Here is a 16,944-nt window from a genome sequence, read left to right as displayed (position 1 = left end):
CCCAATCTCTAAAAGGCCTTAAGGAGAGTCATAGGGCTGCCACCTGGAAGATGGACAGTTACATAAAAGCCAAAGTTCCCTGTCATGGCTCAGAAACATTGTAAACACATAGAAAGGGAAATTGCCACATTTTATATTCAGCCCACAACTGAACTCTAGCTGGAAGTGTAGCCACAGGAGCAAAGAGAGGAGCCATGTAGACCACCACCTTCTTCATCAACGCAACCACTTCACCAACATCCAGATAACATCAGCCCATTAGGTCCATCCCCACAGTCTTTTAGAACAGAATGTTCATTAGGGATGATGGATGCAGAGCCAGAGAGCCCCAGAGATCAAGAAGAAAGCTGAGAAACACAAGCCATGGAGAGGGAAACCCAAGCATTCATGGAAGTGGGGTGAGCGGGGCCTTAGGCAGTGAACTGCACTGGGACACATGGGGACATGATGAGAGTGGCTCATTAGAAAAGGACTGGTTGGGTAAAGAATGAAGTCTGTGTTCAGGTCTCTTTAGCTGTCCCCAGTAGAAAAACAGCCTTGGAGGGTGGAGAAACAAATACCTCCAAAGAACTCATTGTCTACCTGGCTTTGTCCCCTCCCTGGAAAACACAGGAAATGCTACAGTGTTCTTGGGCAATTGAACACGGAAGCATTTCTTAAGGACTTCTAATAACATTGGCATTTTTAAAGCCTTCTGACCTATTTCACATCCTCATAGCTTTACTCATTCAAAGAACACATACCCAGGAAGAACTACTGAAATGCAGGGGATTTATTTTCTTCTATTCTGTTATCATTATTATTAACTTTATCTTAATGTGAGTGTGTGTCTGTGTGTCTGTAGATGTTATGTACACTTGCATGTGCACGTGGTGGTCAGAGAACAGTCTTGGGTGTCATCTTCATAAACATTAGCCATTTCTTTTCAGACTGGGTCCATCTGTTGGCCTAACCAATTAGGAGTGAGCCCCAAGGATCCTCCTGCCTCTCCCTCCCCAACACTGAGCTTACAACAGTACACCACCATTCTGACATGTGTGTAGAACTCAGTCCTACCCATTTGTGAGGCATTTTAACAAATGGGCTCTCCCTTCCTCCTGCCCCTCTTTTCTTTTTTGCTTTTTGAAATATTTTTTGAGCTGGGCATAATGACTCACACCTATAATCCTAATGTTTGGAAGGCTGAGGCAGTAGAATTGCTGTGTAATCAAGGCTAATTTATGCTATATGAATTCCAGGCAAGCTTGAGCTTCATAGCAAGACCTTGTCTCAAAGTAAGTAAGTAAGTAAATAAATATTGACTTTATTTTCTTTGAAATGCATTAAAATTCTGGTTGGCTTTGGAATAGCCTCTCTTGTGAGGATGCTTGCACTGTAGATATCCATATTAAGCAGTTGGCTCCTGATAAGTCCCTCTCCCCTTTCTCCTCTGTTCTTGTCTCTCACTTCCTACCCCCTCCCCATTCCCCTACCATCTTCACAGATTTCCTTGCCAAAAGATTATTCGTGAAACATGACTGTAGAAGTTTTCGGTAGGAAACCCTCAGGCTGTCGTAGAGTCTCGGGCCCTCACTGTAAGCACTGAAAGAATTAGACCACCAATCAGGAAGTAGCAAGTAAATTACCCTCTGTGTCACCTGAAAGCACTTTAGAAACCACCCCATGAGCCAAGTCAGACTCTCGTTGTCTTTAGAGATGTTATCATTCTGATGCTTGGTGGTGGGGAGCCGGGTGCACTGTGCAGAATTTGAGACAGGGACAGGAAATAACATGAAATGGGACAGGCCTTGAATGAAGGCTGTTGCCTGATGGAATTCGTAAGGTGAAAATATCAAAGCCAAAGGCTTGAAAAGCATAATGTGCCACATGAAAGTCTTTACGAAGCAAAAGAATGTTCATCACTATAATCAAGGGGGTAAGAAGAGCTCACTGTAGTGGAATCGCTCTGCTTGTCAGAAAGAGAAAGAGTGAGCCTGATTTCTGTCTGCAGTAGGGACATGTACTTTGACAAAGTGGTAAATGAATGCCCAGATGAATGGGATCTCATTAGACCTGTGTCTGGAGCCCCACCCCTGAAAATCCCACATCCCTTTTCTAAGAAAGATACTAGAAAATATGTTCTACTCAAAGTCTGAACTGTCAACCGAAGAACATACATGGGCTGGACCTAGGCTTCCCCAGTCATATGTAGCAGATGTGCAGCTAGACCTTCATATGGTTCCTGAACAACTGGAGCGGAGGCTATCCCAAAAGCTGTTGCCTGTATGTGGGATATGTTTTACTAGCTGGCCTCAGTGGGAGAGGAAGCACCTAGCCTCACAGAGACTTAAAGTGCCAGGGTGGGGATGATATCCAGGAGACCCCCACCTACTCAGAAGAAAAGTGGAGCGGGGGAGGGAGAAAGGATTGTGGGAGGGAGTGAGCGGGAGTGGGGCAGTGAGTGGGATGTAGAGTGAATAAGTAAAAACTGATCTGTTCTACAAAATGAAGGGTCATGCAAAAAAAGAGGAAGATGTGGGTGAACCCAAACAGGACTTAAGAGAATCAGGTGAAGGGAATGTGTGCACTGTGATGAGGAGTGTGATGGTGTAATCTGGAGAATTCTCTGTGGAGATTTGGGGTGGGGGCGGGGGCGGGGCTGGAACGCATAGTAAGAAGGACTCAGTTGCTGCTGTCCAACCACTTTAGAGGTCATCCGTAAGTGTTTTTAGGAGTTTGGGGCACAGATTTGTCTTCGAGCTGATGAAAGGGACACTGCAGAAAAGACAGCAGTTAGAGGAGGGTCCATTCAAGGGGTCTCAATCAAACTTAGCACATGGCAAAAATCCAGAACATAAATCAGGTAGTTATAACTTCAACATTATGGGGAACATTGAGAGACAAAGTTTACATTAAGTTTTGCTTAGTAAGGTTGCATTACAACTGTAAAACTGGCTAGGCCATGTACCAGAGTTCTGTAAAGAAATAAAGTAACTGTAATTAGCAGTTGTTACATCAGATTCCAACATAAAGAACTAGTGCCTGGAAGCTGTGTAAAAGAAGCCAGTTAAACTCAGCACCTAATCGTCAATTCAAAAGAGAAATAGAATCCTATTGTGTGGTTTTTATAGGATTGTCTAGCAACGTTTCAAAGACCTGACTTGGATAGTTTGAATAAATACTGCCAACAGAGAGTTTGATGACAAAGTACCTACAAAGTATCTAGCAGCCTCCTGTAATCAGGGAATATTCATGGTTAGGGTATGGACTCCTGAATTTGTTTCTGTTAAAAGAAGAATTGAAAGAGGGAAGGGAGTGGTAAAGGGCATGGCCAACTGATCCAGCATGTAGGTCCCATACCATTTGGGTGATGGACTGTACAAAGTTCCCCTGTTCACAGTATCTTTATATTCGCCTCTCTGTTGTTTGAGACATTTAGGACATGGGTGCAGACATCAAGATGCTCAGTGTGCCAGAGAATCTCCCCCTCTGTTATGTGAGACATGAAGAGTTATTCATCTTCCCCATAGATGAGGAGGAGGTATTGTGTTTGTTTGCATGTTTGCCTTATGTGGGCAGAGCTGGTCAGGCTAGAGTCCAGAGACAGGGGCAACAGACTCTGGTGGGCTCTGTTTTCTCATGCATCCTTATCATGGAATGAAGCTAGCATGCAATGCATTTTGGTCAGGCTGTGTCCTATCCAAGGGAAAGGGTACTGCTTGGGCTTAAGGACATTGTGCCATGCAACTGCATTGCAAACTTAGCCCATTTGACTCAAGCGTTTAACTTTGCATAACCGGTTTTTAAATATTACCCAACTTTGAATATTTTACATTAAACATACTTTAACTTTACTTTAAACTCGTTTTGAATTACTTGCTTTAGGCTTAGCTTTGGCAACATACAGAAGACTATATAAGTGGGAGATATAAAGTGGTCTCTGCCTCCAAACCTGTCCCTGTAAATGACCATATCTGTACTAACCATGGCTACAAACACAATTTCGAGCATGTAAAGGATTTGATCATTTTTTAAAGTGTCTAAAGTGTTCTTAAGTAGCTAAAGCTTAACAAAGTTAGCAAAGACATAAGCAATTAGGCATACATCTTTAAATCAGATTTTATAGCCTTCTTAAGCTCCCCTTCTCTACAAGGGTGTGGGTGCTGCTGGTGTGTGTCTTTTTTTTTTTTTTTTTTTTTTTTTTTTTTTTTTTTTTTTTTTTTTTTTTTTGTAAATGAGAACCAAGGTGCTGGGGGAGAAGTATTTAGAGAACAAGATATCTGTAATTACATTTAGCCATTTTGACTTGTATATGTAAATCTTTCTTGATTGAAAAAAATTAAAATACTATGAGACATAACAGTAACAAACTCATCATTCGTTATAAGAGTTTTTAAGGGGAGGTGTTCGATAATATTTTGGGCCATCATTCAGTATATGCAGCAGCTCTTTATCACTGTGTAGGCAGACTTCCTCCCTATTTTTAGTTTTCTGCCTGCACACCCTGAAAACCTTGATCCCTCGAATAATTAAAGCCTAATTGCAGACAACCAGCTGGGAGGAGTGACTGGACACTCAGGTAAAGATCAGATGGCCTTGTCAATCTCTTCCTTATCTGAAGGAATACTACCATCGAACAAGTCCAGCTGCAGTTGCTCTAACCTGGCACAGTTGGAGCTCTGCAGACGGCCATTGTTTAGCTCAGAGGGCATTATGTAACATCACCTCCATGAGAAATGGTTGAATCCAAATTACACACATGTAGTGATGTAACAGATACTGCCAGCATACTATATACTGTAAAACCATCCGGCTTTGTAAGTTACCAAATAAACCTTATAGAAAACACAAGACAGCCTTTATAACTTACATATCGTGCAGAGATTTTTGTGTATCGTAATCATCATTAAATTCATGTTTTCATCATCTAACAGAATTTAGCTGAAGGAGCCCTGTTAACACTATGATGCTAGAGCCACCTTGAGAGTTTTAGCAGAGGGCCCCCTTTATCCTTTCCATGTGTGAGCATCCTATTAGCTGGTTTTATTACAGGCCCCTTTATAGGATGAGATAAACAACAGTAGCATCTATTTCAGGGTTTCTCAACCTTCCTAAGGCCACAACCCTTTCACAGTTCCTCATGTTGTGGTGACCCCGCCCCCTAGCCATAAAAGTTTTGTTGTTACTTCACAGCTGTCATTTTGCTGCTACTGTTGTGAATCATAATGTAAATATCTGATATGAAGGATCTCTGATAAGCAGCCCTGGTGAAAGAAGTTTCAAGTTGAAACTTCAAAATGCAACTTCAAACTGAAAATGAAATCTATGCTGGGTCCTAATGCCTACTCTTTCTACTTGCTCTCAAGCCTGCTTTGCCCAAATTAGATAGGGCAGCTTTTTGTAGTTGTTGTTCTTGGAACTTTTTTCCCTCTTGCCTCTGGACTGTCTTTGTTTCTGCACAAAGGGTTGCCACCCACAGGCTGAGAACCACCGTTCTGTTGGAAACAGTTTATTTCTTAGCTGTTTTAAATTACAGAATGTCTTTTTCCTGGGCTGAGTATGACCGGGAAGGACAATAAATTGTTTTTCTTCTCCCTGTCAGAGGGTCAGATTCAGGGGGCCAGCCTGACCCATGGCAGAAGCCTTTGGAGGCAACTTTGAGATAACTAAACTTAGGTCTGAAGTGAGCAGGCTGGATCTCAGTCTCCAGAGCCAGCATTTCAGTGAAATCCGACAACCTGAGACAAATCTGGGATAATTTTAAAAATATTATCCAGACCCCAAGTATATTTTAACCTCTAAAAGACTGAACCCAGTGGTCTACGTATCCATACCTAGTTTGTGTGTGTCTGCAGATAGGGGCAGAGAAGGAGGAAAGAATGCTTAAGGCTGAGAAGGCCCTGAGAGGATTTCAGCACCAGATGTAAGAAAAATGAGGTGTAGAGACAGACAGACTTGATCTCAGCGAGCAGGAGTATCTAAGCTTGGCGATGTGGAAACAAGGGCACAAGGTAAAGAAGTTCCAAGATCGAAAAGGTTGGTTGAAGCAGGTTTGGGGACCAAGTAGAAACTGTGGGCATTAGGACCCAGCATAGACCCAGGGATGAGAAGGGTTAAAATGATCGTGGGGGAGGGAGTGTAGGGTGCAGTTGGGTGGCCTCAGACCCTTTGGAGTTTGTTTGAGAAAGTCATGTAGATAAGATAAGAAGGTCAAAATTGAACGTTTCAAAGTGGGATCCCCAGTTGCCCTTTCCTATGGCCATTGGTGTGGATGGAGCGGATGACTGAACAGGTTTGGTGGACCTTTTGAAGATTACCTCAGAGACAAGCCCTTGAGAAAGGTAATTTAGAACGCATTTGTAAATTTGCTTTAAATTTGAAATGACAGGCAGGACTAGTGGAGTGTAGGTCTCCTAATGCCCGAGGCATCCCCCAGGTTTGGGGAAGGATGTAAATCCAAGTGTTAGGAGGGTATGTGCTCACACTCACATGACTCAGAGAGTCACAAGGTAATGTGGTTTCAGAGGAACCTCTAAGACTTTGTGATCAAAGCAATGGGAAGCTCCTGCAACTTCGGGGATCTGGTCAGAGTGCCTCTGAGTAAGACTCAGATGGACCATCACCCAGCCCTGCAGAATTTGGGTGTGCAGATGGCAGCCATCAAACAACAGAAAGACCCTTAACTTGAAGATCAGAAAGTCTAAGAGGAAGGAGAGTCAGAGTAGAGCAGAAAGGATCAGGATCCAGAGGGGTTTACACAGAGCACCAATAGTTCCAAGAACTGAGGTTCCATCCACGGGACTTAGGCTACCCACAGAGGCAGAGGTGACCAAAGAGTAAGTAAGGACTTAGGTCAGACTGGTGACGGTTCAGCTCATATAGTGGGTTTAGAAGGTGTGTGTGCTCCCAAAGGGATTCCCCCAGGGAAGGAGGGATAGAAGGCCCAAATCTGGGAAGGCCCTAAGAGGGTCTCAGCACCAGAGGTAAGAAGAAGGAGGCGTCGAGGCAGACCAACTTGAACTCAGCGAGCTGGAACTGCTTTATTACAAGAGCTGGAGCCCCAGGCTTTCCAGTGAAGGTGGAGTGCATTTAGACAGTCTGGGGACAGGTACACACACACAGTGCAGGTAACTAACAGGGAGCTGCAGCCATTTTTGTGGTTTGACTAGGAGCAGGGTGAGTTGGTTTCAATACTGGGGGCATATGGTTTCTGCAGATGAAGTAAAATGGTCAAGCTGAGGGCCAAGGAATTCTTTATGATTCGCAGCTATTGCCCAGTGCAGCCTGACTGAACTAGAACTTTCAGCTGAAAATTCACTTTCCAGAATTTCAGCTGCCCCCAGACAACTACAGTCTGAAAATATTAAATGGCTTGCAGTCTCTTGTTCGCCTTTTGGAAATCACCCCCCCAAAAGCATAAAAAGGTGCTACTAAATTTGCATAGTGGGAATCTAACACACATCCCTCTTCCCAAGTCCACATTCACTAACGTCACCGTTGCTTGGCATTGGTGGCAGTGAGGGTATTTCCACTAGTCAATCGGCAAAGCTGCAAATGAGGTCCTATGATGCCAATTCAACTCCAAACCATGTCTAAAGCCACCAGGTTGTGAGTGACAGGAGATAACAAGGCGCAGCTAATATTTGAGTTTCGCAGCTAATATTTGATTCAGGGATTCTGTAAGAACTACATACATGCATTTGCTATGAACACAAGAGTTTGGAGGGGAAAAAAAAAACAAGGAAATACTCTTGGGAAAAACCAGACTGTCCAGAAGTTACAGTAAAGAATACCGTGTAGCCTGCTGTTTATTGTAAATGGTGCAATGCACATTCCGGATGTCACCAACTCTTACTGGGAATTCGTATGCATGTGAATGCAGGTTCAGTCTTTCACCGAGCCACTGTTAAACAGTTTGCACAAGGCTATTGGGCCCACTGAGAAAGAGCAATCTGGTAACCAGCAGCACCTGCCCGGGACTTACTTGCCAGGGGATAAGTTAAACAGCACTTCCAGGATGTCCACAGAACTCACTCAGATGTATGGAAAAGCAGACAAATGACAAGATGAAATCATTCTTAAGGAACACGTAAAAGATTGCACAGACAGGAGCCATGAATCAGCCATCTGCCAGTGACTCAGCTAGAAACCTTCAATCAAATAGAGTCCACTAAAACGTCCTTTGAGATGTAAATACCTCATGCTGTTGAGTGGACAGTGAACCACAAACACTTGCTGCTACGAAGCAAGAAAATGCCCTGTAAGGCCATTTCCTGTTTCCAGACACTGTTAAATGGGGGCCGGGGGTGGAGGGTTGGGGGGGGGAGGCATAAGGACTGGAGAGATGGCTCAGTGGGTAAAGACATTGTGGCCAAGCCCAAAAACCTGTGTTAGATCCCTGGAACCTACATGGTAGAAGGAGAGTCAACTCTTAGAAGTTGTTCTCAGATTTCCACATGTATCCCATGGTACAAACACCACACACACACACACACACACACACACACACACACACACACACACACACTAAATGCAATACAGGTTTTTAACAAGGAGCAGGGTTGACTTGCAGTAAGTGATGGGCTAGGGGAGGGGATGATGCAGGAGATGGGGACAAAAGAGGTGGATCATCATTGCCTGTTTAAGACTAAAGTTTCAATTTTTCATTTAAACCTTTAAATTGCATTCGTTTATTTTCATGTGTGCACAGTGAGTGCACACATGAAGTTCAGAGGACAACTGTCAGGAGCTGGATCTCTCCACCATGTAGGTAGGTCCCAGGAAGGAAATTCAGGTGTAGCAACAAGTACCTTTACCCATTCAGCCATCTCACAGGCCCCTCATTTAAATGTTTATGAATGTTGACAATGGAGCAGGTACCACTTACAGCCTTGGTTCCTGTGAGCCACCATTACACAGCGCGATGTTGTCAGAGGCAGTATGTCCTTGTGCCTACTGAACTACTGGCTTCCCACCCACAGGAGCCGGAATCTGTGGGGGTGGTGAGAGCTGGGGAGCCGCCCCCCCCCAGTCAGCTCTCTGATCACCTAATGACATCATCTCCCTGTGTGATCTTAGTAATCTTATCCCCTCTGTGTTCTTCCTGAGCAAAATAAATGAAAGCAATCCCCCTCAGAGTGGTCCTCAATCCACTTAATTGTCTTGCCTTCAGGTTTTGACAAATAGTACGTACTTCTTAAGACCCTTCAAGCACACATTTGCCTCCCCATGGTTATTTCTTTGAAATTTCACTCAGTGGTCTCCATCTCACATGTCTTCCTCCACCCAACCCTAGCACTTTCTCTCTGCCTTCTCCTGTGGGGGTTGAGCTGAGTTCTTCCCATGTAGCTTGGCAGAGCCAGTCAGGAACACATGAAGAAAGTGCATGTGGAGGTCAGCTACACATAGTGACACACAGGGAGAAGGCAAACACACTGATCTAAAGGCATACCACTGACATGAGGGTCAGAGGCCCAGCATACTTCACCTGGCTTCATCCAAGACAGGACAGAGCCATGTGACACCTAGACGATGCAGGCCTGACCATCCAGAGCCCTCACCCGCCTGTAGAGTCTACAAGAATTCTCCCAAGCTTTTAATTTTGGAGGGCTTTTAAAATTTTTAACCAGAGTGCTGTTCATTTTTACTCTTTTTTTCGTCTTTGGCATGTGTGTATGGATGTTGTTCATGTGTGTGCATGTGTTATCCAGGTGTGCAGTGTATGCCCATGTATGTGAAGGCCAGAAGTCAGCATTGAATGTCTCTTCAGTCCTTCAGCTACTCTTCTCTACGTATGCTCACCCCCATCCCTCTGTGTGTGTGTGTGTGTGTGTGTGTGTGTGTGTGTGTGTGTGTATGTGTGTGTGTGTGTGTGTGTGTGTGTGTGTGTCACTGACTCTGGAGCTCCAGGAATCTCTGTCTCTGTTCCTATTCTTGACACTGGGTTACAGAGGCACCCTTTCTGCCTGGCTTTTCCTGGGTTCTGGGAAACCAAGCTCAGGTTCTCTTGGGTGTAATCTTTAGCCTCCTACCTACAGTGCAATCTCCAAGTACTTGTCTTTCTGAGACTTAATTTGTGAGTGAATGATTCCAGGGCACCTGGGGTAGTAGCCCTGGTCTAGGAATACCCTCTAGTGACCAGGGTGGCCTTTTGGGTCTTATCTATGCCTGTGTCGAGGGTCAGATTTTAGGATAGTCTGTGCAGAAAGGATTGATTTCAGGAACTGATACTCTCAGCTAGCCTCCTGTCCCAAGCTTAAGTCTTGCTTGGGAGCTCTTTGATGATTCCAGCCATCCTGAAGCTCTTGGTAGTGGGAGACAGACCAACATGGACCGATTTATGGAACCAAGAACAGGCCAAGTGGAAGAGTCTTCTTAAAGTTGTCACCAGTACTCATGGTACACTTCCCTGAGAATCCAGGCTTACCTGTGCTCAGATGAAGAGATAGGCAAGGAGAGGTGGAGGCAGAGAGGCTGGAGCCGGAAGAATCCCCTTTCCTTTCATGACCTTGGACCACACACTTCCAAAATGACTGAGCACATGGTAAGTGTTCAATAATTGCTAGCCAATATTTTTGTTTTCTTTAAAAGTTACATGCAGGAAGTGGCCTTTTATTTCATATTCTGTTCTGTGAATTTTAAGACATGTGTAAACCTTCCAGGGTAGGCTACAAAAGAGTTCCATCACCTCGAGCCACTTCATCCTCCTGCCCCTTTCCAGCTTAGCCTCTCTTTCCCTTTTCTAGAATGTCATATTAGCACAGGTAGGTTACAAGTTAAGAATGGCTTATTTGTCTCTGTATAATGGCTTTGACATCCATTCTGGTTATCATTTTGTCTGTAGTTATCTCCTTTTTTTCTCACTGAATAGTAATTCCATGGCACACTGTTAACACAGTTAATTCATTAAGTCGTATCTTATTAATACTAAGGTTGTACCTGTCATGACAGCTATGAATGCTTTTCAAAGCGTTGGGTTCCAGGTGCTGCCTGTGTCCTGGACCACCCACTGCCCAACCCTACCTGCTCTTGGGGATTGGAGGTAAAGTGGCACTAAATCAATGACACAGATTCTAGGAGCAGGTGTCTGAACACTGCTGCAAGCTCCTTTAATACCCTCCACCCATGCCCCATTGGTCCCAAGAAAGCATCTCTTCTAAACAGCAGTTCCTGATTGGTTGGCACTGTTTGCATCAACAATCCTTGGACTCTCAGGAAGTCCTCAATTAGGTCCTCTTGCAGGAGATGACTTTGCTGCTGCATGAGCCCCCAGCATTTCTGTAACTGCCGTTGCTCCTACATTTTTACCCTTTTGTTTTTATATTTTGACAGCCTAGTGGGAGCCAGAGTGCCATTGCCTCAACATTGTTGACCCTACCTTGGTGGATTCCCAGTATACTGGACTGTGCCTGTCTGAGGTTGTCCTTCTTCCAGGATCTTACCTGTCATTGACTACCAGCCCTCAAAGGGATATCACTCCAGAGGCATGCCACACAAAGGGGAGAAGAGGAACAGCCTACATGGCAGTCTCATGGATCTCTGTCATCCAGGCTTTGGTCATTTCCTTAGGGTTTGCAATCAGGATTTTTGAGCATCATCAGCACCTGGAAGGTCACCCTATTTACAGAGTGCTTCCTGGAGATGTGCTGTGCAGGACACTTAAACAAAATAATTATTAGTATGTCAATGGGTCACAGGTGGCAGTGGTACAGCCTGGTGATTTAATGTCTATTATTTGAATTAGCTGGAGGTGCTGAGAATATCACCGTGTGCCTGCTTGCAGCTCACAAGTCTTCTGGGATGAAATGTCACTCCATAAGCTCCAACCACCTTTTTAACTGGGTCGTTCATATTCTTGCTTTTGAAATTCAAAAATTTTACATACTCTGGATAGGCTAATATTACATTTGCAAATACATCCTGTCAGATGATGGGTCACTTCTTCTTCTTCTTCTTCTTCTTCTTCTTCTTCTTCTTCTCCTTCTCCCTCTCCTCCTCCTCCTCCTCCTTCTTCTTCTTCTTCTCCTTCTCCCTCTCCTCCTCCTCCTCCTCCTCCTCCTTCTCCTTCTCCTTCTCCTCCTCCTTCTCCTCCTCCACCTCCTCCTCCTTCTCCTTCTTTTTCATATTTATTTATTTATTTTATGTAGTTGTCTTCAGACAATCCAGAAGAGGGCATTGGATCCCATTACAGATGGTTGTGAGCCACCATGTGGTTGCTGGGAATTGAACTCAGGACCTCTGGAAGGGCAGCCAGTGCTTCTCACCACTGAGCCATCTCTCCAGCCCAGCTGTATTTTCTTAACAGCGCATTTTGTGGAACAGAGGATTTTAGCTGTGGTGGCCTCCAGGTCATGAACTTTGTCTTCGGTCTCACACTGCTTCTGATATCAGATGTCTAACCCCAGGCTGGGACACACTGCTGTTTTCCTTTAAGACTATTACACTTAAGTAAATTTTTAATGATGCCGTGGTACTCACATCAGGAATTTTTTTTTAAGTCATTTTGCTTCAGAGTGTCCAATTGCCTTTTTTAGCAGTTTTAAATATATACTACCTTAGTGTCTTCTCTATTACTGTGATAAATACCAGGACCAAAGTGACTTATAAAAGAAAGTGTGTAATTTGGCTTATGGTTTAAGAGGGTTAGAATCCATGGTGGAGAATCAAAGGAACACTGAGAGATCACATCTTTGCCCACAACCATGAGGGAGGCACAGAGAGTTGTACCACTGGGAGTTGTAACAGTCTTCTTATACTTCAAATCCCATCCCTAATGACACCTTTTCCAATGAAGCCATACTTCCCATTTCTTCCCAAACAGTTCTACCAACTGGGGATCAGGTATCTAAATATATGAACTTATGAGGGCCATTCCCATTCAAATCATAATATACTATTATTTGTATTAGTTTTTCTCTTAGTAAGTTAAAAAGGTTTTCATTTTTCATTATATATATATTGTGTGTTTTCTTTTCCTACAATGAAGAAGCATATACAAAAAGTATCCAGTATGTGGCTTATAAAATCATATGAATATGCACTTGTCTAGAGAAGCAAACACACAAAACACACACTCCTAGATAAGCCAATAGCAAGCTAAGTGCAGGACACAGCTGTGACCTTGAGGACACAATAGTATATTCAATGCCTACTCGGATGAAGTGAATTCCAGCTTGAGCTGCATATCCAGATCTTGTCTTAATAAAGCAAAACAAACAAAAACAAATTGTAAAATGTAGCCCAAAGTGAGGAGGCACCAGTACCCCAAATTAAATTCGTAAGCCATGCCTGTGAGTCTACAAAGCTAACTTGACTCTGGGGCAGAGCAGACATCTCTGATTCTAGGGTCACTCTGCCTAGACCCCTGCCAAGCAGAAGTGATGTTCCATGATCACAAGGTTAGGCCAATTCTCTGTCTTGTCCAGTTGGTGGTCAGATGAGCACTGCTAAAATGAACTGACCTCAGTGGAAGTTGAATCCTTTCCTGTGCTGCTCAGCTTGGTGGGTGTGGGCCAGCTGGAAATCTGTTCCTCCTCCTTTGAACCTGTGTAGACCCAAAGCAAAGACTTTACCCTGGTGACTTCAGTACCTTAGAAACTCTCCAACAAAAGAGCTTATTGTTTTCTGACACGGTTAATGTCCCGACTTAATGGCACTGTTATATCATACTCAGCATCTTAAATTAGCAGACAACTCAGGCTGTGCCCCCCCAGGATTCCAGAAAGAACTTCCATGGGTAGGAAGCAACCAGGCTCACCGTGCAGCTGACCTCCTTGGCTCCTGTGAGAGCTGAGCACCATGGCTCCCTCTCAAGCACCCTCTGCCCCACCCTGTTGAGCACCAGGGCTCCCTCTCAAGCACCCTCTGCCCCACCCCGTTGAGCACCAGGGCTCCCTCTCAAGCACCATCTGCCCCACCCAGTTGCTCCACTGTCCCGGAGCATTCACCAACACAGGGAAAATTATTCTGCACACATGATTACCAAACCAGTTCAGTGTTCATTGATTCCGTTAAAGATAAGAAGTCCCCTCTGTGCCGGCTCCCAAGCATCTCTGTTGGGAAGCATTATGTTCAAGGAACAGAGTTGTCCAAAGGGTTTCACAAACTGGGTCTCCCAGGCTCCCAGAGTTGCTGACTGGGTATGTCCACGCCTGACTGACAGGCTGAAGATATTTTTACATTCTTAACTTTGACAGTCAGGTAAGGTAAAATGCTGGTACCTACACTTCACAGTCTTACACCTAGAAAATTGGTGTGGACTTAGGGCTGACTGACACCCTTCTGAGAAGCATTTCCTGGCTTTGGTCTATTGTCACTGGTAAATAACGACCCAAGAGTAAACTAAATTGCTGAAAACCTACATTGTCTATGACATGAAATTTCACTCTTAAGAGTAAAGTCACATTCCAAACTTAGATGCTATTTCACAAAAGTGGGAAGTAAAATGAATTTTAAGAAGAGAAAATAAAATATAACAGATTATAAAGATTGGCTAAACATAGCTTATTATGGTCTGAACATCATGACTTGCTGGAGGTGGATGAGGTAAGAAGAGCCTCCTGAGAAAGGAAAGACAACCTGTTAGCAGTTGAATTTCAGCTTCAAAGGAGCTTGATTCCATGATAGCCCCTGTGGTAGTTTGAATAGGTATGGTACCCATAGATTTATATGTTTGAATGCTTCCCCCAGAGGGAGCAGTACTACAGTAGGTATGGCCTTAGAGTGGGTGTGGCCTTGTTGAAGGAAGCATGTCACTGTGGGGGCTGGCTTTGGGGTCTCTTATGCTGAAGCTACCACCCAGTGTGACACTCAGTCTCCTTTTGCCACTTTTGGATCAAGATGTAGAACTCTCCTCTTGTCATGTCTGCCTATATGATACCACACCTCCCACCATGATGATAATGGACGAAACCTCTAAAACCGTAAACCAGCCCCAATTAAATGTTTTCCTTTATAAAAGTTACCTAGGTCATGGTGTCTCTTCAGAGCAATAGAAACCCTAACTGAGACAGGCCCTCTAATTCTTCACCCAACTCTGAAATAGGTACATTGCTGTTCTGAGGGAAGAAGCCCAGGAAGCAGTGGAAGAAGCCCTAAGGAAGACCATGTTTCTCTCTGACACTCTGGCCCACGCTGTCTCATCCCATGTTCCCATAGGCGCTTAAGTCCTAGAAGGTATCTGCTGAAATGTCCAGGTTCTTGTGGACAGAACAGAGGACTGGACCTGAGATACACTGATAGTGGTAGAAATGGAGAATGCTTATTAGAAAAGATTGTACTCCCAAGCATGGAGGTAAGCCAGGGAGCTGAGACCAGGCAAAGGCTCTAACTGCTGCCCAGCCTACACAGGTCATGCACATAGTGAATGTCTCTTGGTGAGGGAGACCCTGAAGACGTTTATCTTGAGCATACTGTCTCTTACAGGTGACCTAATCTTTCTGGCTTCTGGAATCTTTCATGCTAATCTTGATGCCTCTCTCTCTGAAGGCTCTATGCACCAGCCATAGTCTTAGATAAATCAGTCATTATTTGAACCTCAGTTTTCTCCCATTTAAAAGAAAGAGGGGGTGGAATAAAAACTCCTAACTTATAGCATTGTTTTTGTTTTTTTGTTTTTTCAGATCTCTCTCTTTTTTATTAAAAACAATGAAAAGAACAGATTCATTATATCTTATCCATCAAAGTTGTTATCTACCCAAACATCTGTTCGGCTCTTGTCGTGTTTAGAAAGAATAATTATCCAACAGACCTTATACAAAATGAATTCCAACGTGCGAGTGAACTTTACTAATGACTCTCCTTTATAACTCCTCAAGAGAAAAGTTACCTGTTTATTCTTCCAAAATGAAAATGTCTTTGGTGGTTATTCCAGAAGTTTCTTCTTTTTAAAGTGGCTCTCGGCTTTTGATTGGGCTCTTGCACCGAGGTGTGGAAGCTGGAGGTATGCTGCTGTTCTGCCCGGGCTGCGGAAACAGACTAATTGTGGAGGAGGGGCAGCGTTGCCATCGCTTCGCCTGCAACACTTGCCCCTACGTCCATAATATCACCCGTAAGGTAACAAACCGAAAGTATCCAAAGCTAAAAGAAGTGGATGATGTGCTTGGTGGAGCAGCTGCCTGGGAGAATGTGGACTCTACTGCAGAACCATGTCCAAAATGTAAACATCCCCGTGTCTACTTCATGCAGCTTCAGACCCGTTCTGCAGATGAGCCAATGACCACCTTCTATAAGTGCTGCAATGCTCAGTGGGGACATCGCTGGAGAGATTAAGGGCAGGACTTGCCCAGCTGCAAGCATGAATTTTGTGTACTGAAGGTTTTTGCTATATGATAGGAAGCTGACTCTTCTGTGGTGGAGGACCAGGGTAAAACAACTCAACTGCAAGTTAGCAGATAAAGTCCTTAATGCATAGGGGCCTCAGGTCCTTGGGAGATCCACATAAGGATGCTCACTCGGGTTCAGGTCCTGTTCTTTACCATTCAAACTAGGAACTTGGTTTGTAGTCAGTAAAAATTTTTTTTGGTGTTTCGAAACGGGTTTTCTCTATGTAGACCAGGTTGACCTTGAACTCAATTATCTGCCTTCCTCTGCCTCAGGAGTGCTGGGGTTGAAGGTGTGTGCCACCACTGCCAGTGATAATCTTGAACCTTGTAATCTTTTTTGCCTATGTCTCAAAAGTGTTAGGATTATGGGCATGTGAGCCTCATGCATGCTAGATAAGTACTCTACCAACTGAGCTATATTTCTAGCCCTTTTTTCTTTCTAGAGAAATTATGAAAAATACTTATAAAAATACTGAAAATCGCTTTAAAATTCTGGAATTACATGATTCATCTTGTATGATTAATAACTAAACAAAACTGCCAGGGAGTGGTGGCACAAGCCTTTAATCCCAGCACTTAGGAGGCAGTCAGGCAGATTTCTGAGTTCGAGGCCAGCCTGGTTTACAGAGTTAGTTCCAGGACT

General features: G+C 44.1%; 1 pseudogene; it reads left to right on the top strand.

The window, feature by feature from the left end:
* The first annotated feature begins 15,888 nt into the window (after positions 1 to 15,888).
* On the top strand, positions 15,889 to 16,562 carry LOC116100562 (annotated as a pseudogene).
* The last annotated feature ends 382 nt before the right edge of the window (positions 16,563 to 16,944 follow it).

Source organism: Mastomys coucha, unplaced genomic scaffold (genome assembly GCF_008632895.1).
Source record: "Mastomys coucha isolate ucsf_1 unplaced genomic scaffold, UCSF_Mcou_1 pScaffold21, whole genome shotgun sequence".
In the NCBI taxonomy this organism is placed as follows: Eukaryota; Metazoa; Chordata; class Mammalia; order Rodentia; family Muridae; genus Mastomys; species Mastomys coucha.
Note: the sequence above shows the minus strand (reverse complement) of the source record. Positions and strands in the feature narration are given on the sequence as shown.